Raw genomic sequence first — 10,000 nt, forward strand, 5'->3', positions numbered from 1 at the left:
TTTAAGTCCAACCCTAATCTAGAGCAACTGATTCTAATAATTAGCTGGTTGATAAACTGAACCAGGTTAGTTACAACTGGGGTTGGAGTGAAAATCTACGGGCTGGTAGCTCTCCAGGAACAGGGTTGGAGTTAAAACCTACAGGAGGGTAGCTCTCCAGGAACAGGGTTGGAGTTAAAACCTACAGGAGGGTAGCTCTCCAGGAACAGGGTTGGAGTTAAAACCTACAGGAGGGTAGCTCTCCAGGAACAGGGTTGGAGTTAAAACCTACAGGAAGGTAGCTCTCCAAGAACAGGGTTGGAGTTAAAACCTACAGGAGGGTCTCTCTCCAGGAACAGGGTTGCTTAGCCCTGCTGTTCTAGACCAAACACAGCCAAAGGGGCTGAGAACGCTTCTGGAGGGGGCGGAGGGGGACAGGAAGAACATGGGACTGGGGCTACATGGGACTGGGGCTACATGGGACTGGGGATACATGGGACTGGGACTACATGGGACTGGGACTACATGGGACTGGGGATACATGGGACTGGGGCTACATGGGACTGGGGATACATGGGACTGGGGCTACATGGGACTGGGGCTACATGGGATTGGGGCTACATGGGGCTGGGGCTACATGGGACTGGGGCTACATGGGACTGGGGATACATGGGACTGGGGATACATGGGACTGGGACTACATGGGACTGGGGCTACATGGGGCTGGGGCTACATGGGGCTGGGGCTACATGGGACTGGGGATACATGGGACTGGGGCTACATGGGGCTGAGGCTACATGGGACTGGGGATACATGGGACTGGGGCTACATGGGACTGGGGCTACATGGGGCTGGGGCTACATGGGACTGGGGCTACATGGGGCTGGGGCTACATGGGACTGGGGATACATGGGACTGGGGATACATGGGACTGGGGCTAAATGGGACTGGGGCTACATGGGGCAGGGGATACATGGGACTGGGGATACATGGGACTGGGGATACATGGGACTGGGACTACATGGGACTGGGACTACATGGGACTGGGGATACATGGGACTGGGGCTACATGGGACTGGGGCTACATGGGACTGGGGCTACATGGGACTGGGGATACATGGGGCTGGGGCTACATGGGACTGGGGCTACATGGGACTGGGGCTACATGGGACTGGGGCTACATGGGACTGGGGCTAAATGGGGCAGGGGATACATGGGACTGGGGCTACATGGGGCTGGGGCTACATGGGACTGGAGATACATGGGACTGGGGATACATGGGACTGGGGCTACATGGGACTGGGGCTACATGGGGCTGGGGATACATGGGACTGGGGCTACATGGGGCTGGGGCTACATGGGACTGGGGCTACATGGGACTGGGGATACATGGGACTGGGGATACATGGGACTGGGGCTACATGGGACTGGGGCTACATGGGACTGGGACTACATGGGACTGGGGCTACATGGGACTGGGGCTACATGAGACTGGGACTACCTGGGACTGGGGCTACATGGGACTGGGGCTACATGGGACTGGGACTACATGGGACTGGGGCTACATGGGACAGGGGATACATGGGACTGGGGATACATGGGACTGGGGATACATGGGACTGGGGCTGGGGCTGGGAGCTGGGACTGGGGCTACATGGGACTGGGGCTACATGGGACTGGGGCTACATGGGGCTGGGGCTACATGGGGCTGGGGCTACATGGGGCTGGGGCTACATGGGACTGGGCTACTGGGGTAGCTGTAGCTGGGGCTACATGGGACTGGGGCTACATGGGACTGGGGCTACATGGGACTGGGGCTACATGGGACTGGGGCTGTAGCTGGGGCTACATGGGACTGGGGCTACATGGGACTGGGGCTGTAGCTGGGGCTACATGGGACTGGGGCTACATGGGACTGGGGATACATGGGGCTGGGGCTACATGGGGCTGGGGCTACATGGGACTGGGAATACATGGGACTGGGGACTGGGGCTACATGGGACTGGGGATACATGGGACTGGGGCTACATGGGACTGGGGCTACATGGGACTGGGACTGGGACTGGGACATGGGACTGGGGATACATGGGACTGGGGCTACATGGGACTGGGGCTACATGGGACTGGGACTACATGGGACTGGGGCTACATGGGACTGGGAATACATGGGACTGGGAATACATGGGACTGGGACTACATGGGACTGGGGCTACATGGGACTGGGACTACATGGGACTGGGACTACATGGGACTGGGGCTACATGGGACTGCGGCTACATGGGGCTGGGGCTATACACATGGGACTGGGGCTACATGGGACTGGGGCTACATGGGACTGGGGCTACATGGGACTGGGACTACATGGGACTGGGACTACATGGGACTGGGGCTACATGGGACTGGGGCTACATGGGACTGGGGCTACATGGGACTGGGACTACATGGGACTGGGGCTACATGGGACTGGGGCTACATGGGACTGGGGCTACATGGGACTGGGGCTACATGGGACTGGGGCTACATGGGACTGGGGCTACATGGGACTGGGGCTACATGGGACTGGGGCTACATGGGACTGGGGCTACATGGGGCTGGGGCTAGGGGCTGGGGCTACATGGGACTGGGGATACACTGGGACACATGGGACTGGGGCTACATGGGACTGGGGCTACATGGGACTGGGGCTACATGGGACTGGGGCTACATGGGACTGGGGCTACATGGGACTGGGGACTACATGGGACTGGGGCTACATGGGACTGGGACTACATGGGACTGGGGCTACATGGGACTGGGGCTACATGGGGCTGTAGCATGGGACTGGGGCTACATGGGACTGGGGCTACATGGGACTGGGGCTACATGGGACTGGGGCTACATGGGACTGGGGCTACATGGGACTGGGGCTACATGGGACTGGGACTACATGGGGCTGGGGCTAGCTGTAGGGACTGGGGCTACATGGGACTGGGGCTACATGGGACTGGGGCTACATGGGACTGGGGCTACATGGGACTGGGGCTACATGGGACTGGGGCTACATGGGACTGGGGATACATGGGACTGGGGCTACATGGGACTGGGGCTACATGGGACTGGGGCTACATGGGACTGGGGGGGCTGGGGCTACATGGGACTGGGGCTACATGGGACTGGGGCTACATGGGACTGGGGCTACATGGGACTGGGGCTACATGGGACTGGGGCTACATGGGACTGGGGCTACATGGGACTGGGACTACATGGGACTGGGGCTACATGGGACTGGGACTACATGGGACTGGGACTACATGGGACTGGGACTGCGGATACATGGGACTGGGGGGCTACATGGGACTGGGGCTACATGGGACTGGGACTGTGACATGGGACATGGGACTACTACATGGGACTGGGGCTACATGGGACTGGGGCTACATGGGACTGGGGCTACATGGGACTGGGGGGCTACTACATGGGACTGGGGATACATGGGACTGGGACTACATGGGACTGGGGCTACATGGGACTGGGGCTACATGGGACTGGGACTACATGGGACTGGGGCTACATGGGACTGGGGCTACATGGGACTGGGGCTACATGGGACTGGGACTACATGGGACTGGGACTACATGGGACTGGGGCTACATGGGACTGGGGACTGGGACTACATGGGACTGGGGCTACATGGGACTGGGGCTACATGGGACTGGGGCTACATGGGACTGGGGCTACATGGGACTGGGGCTACATGGGACTGGGGCTACATGGGACTGGGGCTACATGGGACTGGGACTACATGGGACTGGGGCTACATGGGACTGCGGCTACATGGGGCTGTAGCTGTAGCTGGGGCTACATGGGACTGGGGCTACATGGGACTGGGGCTACATGGGACTGGGGCTACATGGGACTGGGGCTACATGGGACTGGGGCTACATGGGACTGGGGCTACATGGGACTGGGACTACATGGGACTGGGGACTGGGGCTACATGGGACTGGGGCTACATGGGACTGGGGCTACATGGGACTGGGGCTACATGGGACTGGGACTACATGGGACTGGGGACTACATGGGACTGGGGCTACATGGGACTGCGGCTACATGGGGCTGTAGCTGTCGCTGGGGCTACATGGGACTGGGGCTACATGGGACTGGGACTACATGGGACTGGGGCTACATGGGACTGGGGCTACATGGGACTGGGGCTACATGGGGCTGTGGGACTGGGGCTACATGGGACTGGGGCTACATGGGACTGGGGCTACATGGGACTGGGGCTGGGACTGGGGATACATGGGACTGGGGCTACATGGGACTGGGGCTGGGGCATGGGACTGGGGCTACATGGGACTGGGACTGGGACTACATGGGACTGGGGCTACATGGGACTGGGGCTACATGGGACTGGGACTACATGGGACTGGGGATACATGGGACTGGGGATACATGGGACTGGGGCTACATGGGACTGGGGCTACATGGGACTGGGGCTACATGGGACTGTAGCTGTGGCTCCGAGAGACAAAACAAAGCCTTGGATACACTCAGGGGCCCTGTCCTCCCAGAACACTGTTCTTTGCTCAGGACATGAGCTCCCACAGTTGGGAGAGGGGAGTTATTTAGAAGGGCTAGGGAACATGCTTAGGTAGTATCTAGCCTGTGATGTACAAATGTCTCACTTCTTTTGCATATAGTGTAACTAGCCCTATGTGAAAGGGTGACGGTTGAGGCCCATTGACAGGGATCTTTAGAGTTGAGAGAGACACACACAACCAATCACACACACCCAAATGCACACATACACCCTCCTGATTGGAGAATCTCCAGACCAAGGAATAATGGACTGTGTGTAAACTGAGATGTTTCAAATGAGGCAACAGGAACTGGGCTTGTGATGTACTGATACCATGCCATCCTTCAGACCAGATGAGACAATCAGTAGATAGAGTACACACACGTACGGACGCACGCACACACGCACAACAGACACACACACACCGGGCACACACACCGGGCACACACACACACACCAGGCACACACACACACCAGGCACACACACACACGCCAGAAAAACACACAAACCACACCACACACACCAGACACCAGAAACACACACACCAGACACACACACACACCAGACACACACACACACCAGACAACAGACACACACACACACACACACACACACACACACACACACACACACACACACACCAGACACACACACACAATAAATATTCTCTTTGAAACTGTTCCATCTAAGCTCACTTTGGGACAAGTATTTATCCACATCTGAAGGCTTTCTCCAAACAGAAAAACAAGTGAATGGGGGCGGGGGGTGAGTCGAGGCAGTAGACAATAGAGGTCTCTCTGTGGGGCTGAGTGGAGGAGGTGGGTGGAGGGTGGATGGGGGAAGTGGGGAGAGGAGGAGGGGGATGAATGGGGTGAGTGGGGGGAGGAAGAGGAAGAGGGTGGATGAGGAGAGTAGGGGGAGGAGGAGGAGGGTTGGTGGGAGATTGGAGGGATGAGGAAGGAGGAGGAGGAGGGTGGATGGGGGAGTGGAGGGAGGAGAAGGATGAGGGTGGATGGGAGGTTAGAGGGAAGAGGAAGGTGGATGGGGGATTGGGAGGAGGAATTTGTATGGGGAGAGTGGGGGGAGGAGGTTGGATGGGGGGAGTGGAGGGAGGCAGAGGAGGTTGGATGGGGAGAGTGGGGAGAGAAGGAGGAGGGTGTATGGGAGAGTGGAGGGAGGAGGAGGAGGTTGGATGGGAGAGTGGAGGAAGGAGGAGGAGGGTGGATGGGAGAATAGAGGGAGGAGGAGGGTGGATGGGAGAGTGGGGAGAGAAGGAGGAGGGTGGAGGGGAGAGTGGAGGGAGGGAGGAGGTCTCAGCCTCCAGTATTTATGCTGCAGTAGTTTATGTGTCGGGGGGCTGGGGTCAGTTTGTTATATCTGGAGTACTTCTCCTGTCCAATTCGGTGTCCTGTGTGAATCTAAGTGTGAGTTCTCTAATTCTCTCCTTCTCTCTCTCGGAGGACCTGAGCCCTAGGACCATGCCCCAGGACTACCTGACATGATGACTCCTTGCTGTCCCCAGTCCACCTGGCCGTGCTGCTGCTCCAGTTTCAACTGACCTGAGCCCTAGGACCATGCCCCAGGACTACTTGACATGATGACTCCTTGCTGTCCCCAGTCCACCTGGCCGTGCTGCTGCTCCAGTTTCAACTGTTCTGCCTTATTATTATTCGACCATGCTGGTCATTTATGAACATTTGAACATCTTGGCCATGTTCTGTTATAATCTCTACCCGGCACAGCCAGAAGAGGACTGGCCACCCCACATAGCCTGGTTCCTCTCTAGGTTTCTTCCTAGGTTTTGGCTTTTCTAGGGAGTTTTTCCTAGCCACCGTGCTTCTACACCTGCATTGCTTGCTGTTTGGGGTTTTAGGCTGGGTTTCTGTACAGCACTTTGAGATATCAGCTGATGTACGAAGGGCTATATAAATAAATTTGATTTGATTTGATTTGAATGGGAGAGTGGGGGAGGAGGAGGAGGAGGAGGGTGAATGGGAGAGTGGGGGGAGGAGGAGGAAAGAGTATGTGAGAGTGGAGGGAGAAGGAGGAGGGTGGATGGGAGAGTGGGGAGAGGAGGAGGAGGGTGGATGGGAGAATAGAGGGAGGAGGAGGGTGGATGGGAGAGTAGAGGGAGGAGGAGGGTGGATGGGAGAGTAGAGGGAGGAAGAGGAAGGTGAATGGGAGAGGGAGGGAGGAAGAGGAAGGTGGATGGGAGAGTGGGGTGAGGAGGAGGAGGGTGAATGGGAGTGTGGAGGGAGGAGGAGGGTGGATGGGAGAGTGGGGAGAGGAGGAGGAGGGTGGATGGGAGAGTGGAGGGAGGAAGAGGAGGGTGGATGGGAGAGTGGAGGGAGGAGGAGGAGGGTGGATGGGAGAGTGGAGGGAGGAAGAGGAGGGTGGATGGGAGAGTGGAGGGAGGAAGAGGAGGGTGGATGGGAGAGTGGAGGGAGGAAGAGGAGGGTGGATGGGAGAGTGGAGGGAGGAAGAGGAGGGTGGATGGGAGAGTGGAGGGAGGGCTGATCTGAACTGAAGCCAGTCTGAAGCAGAGGGAAAGGGGAAAGTGAAGAGGCATCTATTAGATGCAGTGGGCTTTTGTGTCCATGTCAATGAGCAGGATTAAGGTATTTAAAATAATCTGACTGGGGCTCGGAGAGGTCACAGCACAGACAGGGAGAGAAGACGAGTTTTTCCTAGCCACCGTGCTCCTACATCCGCATTGCCTGCTCTTTTGGGGTTTAAACTGGGTTTCTGTACAGCACTTTGTGACATCTGCTAATGTAAAAAGGGTTTTATAAATAAATGTGATTGATTGAGAGGAGCATATGGCAGAGCAGGGAGAGCAGTTGCTCTTATACATAGAGTTAGATAGATAGACATACATTCATCTAAAGCTCTTATACATAGAGTTAGATAGATAGACATAAATTCATCTAAAGCGCCACCAAATATTTTGCTGTGCGACTTGGGAGTTTTATTTTGGAAGCACCGTGTGACAAAAAAAAGATTCTGATAAAAAAACCTCAATGCCTGACAATATTCTAAACAGTCTGAAGCCCCGCCCCCTGTCACTCAACAGGCACACAGCTCACACACAGACACTTCCTGTTTCTCTCAGCATGCACTTAACAGATTCTTCCAAAGCAACAACAGGCTACCACTTTCCACGTTGCTTCTAAAATTCAGTCCATGTTTTCTCTATTATAATATTAGTTTGTGTATCTTTCTTCGCAAAATGTGAGTTTGTTCGGCTAAAGAAGCTGGCATGTGACTAAGAGATAATTTATGCTTGATCTGAAAATGTGGTTGGAGGCGCCATATGGATGGTGTGACACAATAGAGGAGCCTCCGGAGGCATGAAGAGGCCAAATTGAGCTCCGTACCGCATCGTTGTGTGCATCTCAAAATGTGTATAGCTCCGCATTGACATGATTGGTTGACGGTCGGTGATGGCGAGAGGTCCTGTATAAAGACGAACTCACTTCCTTAACAACTTCCTTCACAACAGCACTGCTGGGCGAAGCGCAAGAAGTATGAATGTCCTGAGTTCTGCAGTGGCGATCTCACTGTAAATGCTGCATGGCCAATGCAGACGTCGAATTGACCATGCAGCGCCTTTAAAGCTAATTGCTATTGCTAATCGCTATCTACACTGACCCACACCAGATACTGACTGGTTTTCTGACCCACACCAGATACTGACTGGTTTTCTGACCCACACCAGATACTGACTGGTTTTCTGACCCACACCAGATACTGACTGGTTTTCTGACCCACACCAGATACTGACTGGTTTTCTGACCCACTCCAGATACTGACTGGTTTTCTGACCCACACCAGATACTGACTGGTTTTCTGACCCACACCAGATACTGACTGGTGTTCTGACCCACACCAGATACTGACTGGTTTTCTGACACACACCAGACACTGACTGGTTTTCTGACCCACACCAGATACTGACTGGGGTTCTGACCCACACCAGATACTGACTGGTTTTCTGACCCACACCAGATACTGACTGGTGTTCTGACCCTGACTGGTGTTCTGACCCACAGATACTGACTGGTGTTCTGACCCACACCAGATACTGACTGGTGTTCTGACCCACACCAGATACTGACTGGTGTTCTGACCCACACCAGATACTGACTGGTGTTCTGACCCACACCAGATACTGACTGGTGTTCTGACCCACACCAGATACTGACTGGTGTTCTGACCCACACCAGATACTGACTGGTGTTCTGACCCACACCAGATACTGACTGGTGTTCTGACCCACACCAGATACTGACTGGTGTTCTGACCCACACCAGATACTGACTGGTGTTCTGACCCACACCAGATACTGACTGGTGTTCTGACCCACACCAGATACTGACTGGTTTCTGACCCACACCAGATACTGACTGGTTTTCTGACCCACACCAGATACTGACTGGTGTTCTGACCCACACCAGATACTGACTGGTGTTCTGACCCACACCAGATACTGACTGGTGTTCTGACCCACACCAGATACTGACTGGTGTTCTGACCCACACCAGATACTGACTGGTGTTCTGACCCACACCAGATACTGACTGGTGTTCTGACCCACACCAGATACTGACTGGTGTTCTGACCCACACCAGATACTGACTGGTGTTCTGACCCACACCAGATACTGACTGGTGTTCTGACCCACAGATACTGACTGGTGTTCTGACCCACACCAGATACTGACTGGTTTTCTGACCCACACCAGATACTGACTGGTTTTCTGACCCACACCAGATACTGACTGGTGTTCTGACCCACACCAGATACTGACTGGTGTTCTGACCCACACCAGATACTGACTGGTTTTCTGACCCACACCAGATACTGACTGGTGTTCTGACCCACACCAGATACTGACTGGTTTTCTGACCCACACCAGACACTGACTGGTGTTCTTACCCACACCAGATACTGACTGGTGTTCTGACCCACACCAGATACTGACTGGTGTTCTGACCCACACCAGATACTGACTGGTGTTCTGACCCACACCAGATACTGACTGGTGTTCTGACCCACACCAGATACTGACTGGTGTTCTGACCCACACCAGATACTGACTGGTGTTCTGACCCACACCAGATACTGACTGGTGTTCTGACCCACACCAGACACTGACTGGTTTTCTGACCCACACCAGATAATGACTGGTTTTCTGACCCACACCAGACACTGACTGGTTTTCTGACCCATGCCCCAACCTTTTTTTAAAGCCATCTGTGACCAACAGATGCATATTTGTATTCACAGTCATGTGAAATCCATAGATGGGGCCTCCTGAGTGGTGCAGCGGTCTAAGGCAATGCAATGCAGTGCTTGAGGTGTCACTACAGATCCGGGTTCGATCACGGTCGCCAGGAGTACAGTGTTTCCTCCGACACATTGGTGCGGCTTCCGTTTTAAGCGAGCAGTGTATCAAG

At 55.1% G+C, this 10,000-nt stretch overlaps 1 protein-coding gene across 1 annotated transcript in view; it reads right to left on the reverse strand.

Annotated features, from left to right (window-relative positions):
• LOC135549417 (transcription factor COE1-A-like) overlaps positions 1-10,000 on the reverse strand; it is a 48,731-nt gene that overhangs the window by 787 nt on the left and 37,944 nt on the right. The window lies entirely within an intron of this gene.

This window comes from Oncorhynchus masou, chromosome 12 (genome assembly GCF_036934945.1).
Source record: "Oncorhynchus masou masou isolate Uvic2021 chromosome 12, UVic_Omas_1.1, whole genome shotgun sequence".
NCBI lineage: Eukaryota > Metazoa > Chordata > Actinopteri > Salmoniformes > Salmonidae > Oncorhynchus > Oncorhynchus masou.